Raw genomic sequence first — 330 nt, 5'->3', positions numbered from 1 at the left:
GCTCTGCTGTGTTTCGCCTTTTTCCCCTGTAAATTGTTTCTGTCATGGTGCTGTGAACAGGCAGACAGTGGTGGAGCAGGAAAGCCACAGGGTGAGGCAAGGCTTTCCCCACTGTTCTAATTCCAGGGTGGGATCCAACACGGCTCAGTCCTCAGGGGGAGCATCCAGTCAAATAGGTGAATTGAATTACTCTCTCAGAAATGTGCTACGAACCAGGTTTGACAGCGCTAGGAAAAGTTAACCGTGGGAGGCTGTGCCTCCTGACACGCTCAGGTTTTAATTACACCACATCTCTGTGAGTTCATTAACGTCGTGATGGAGGTGGTGAGG

This window comes from Acanthisitta chloris, unplaced genomic scaffold (assembly GCF_000695815.1).
Source record: "Acanthisitta chloris isolate BGI_N310 unplaced genomic scaffold, ASM69581v1 scaffold38351, whole genome shotgun sequence".
NCBI classification, from domain to species: domain Eukaryota; kingdom Metazoa; phylum Chordata; class Aves; order Passeriformes; family Acanthisittidae; genus Acanthisitta; species Acanthisitta chloris.
Note: the sequence above shows the minus strand (reverse complement) of the source record.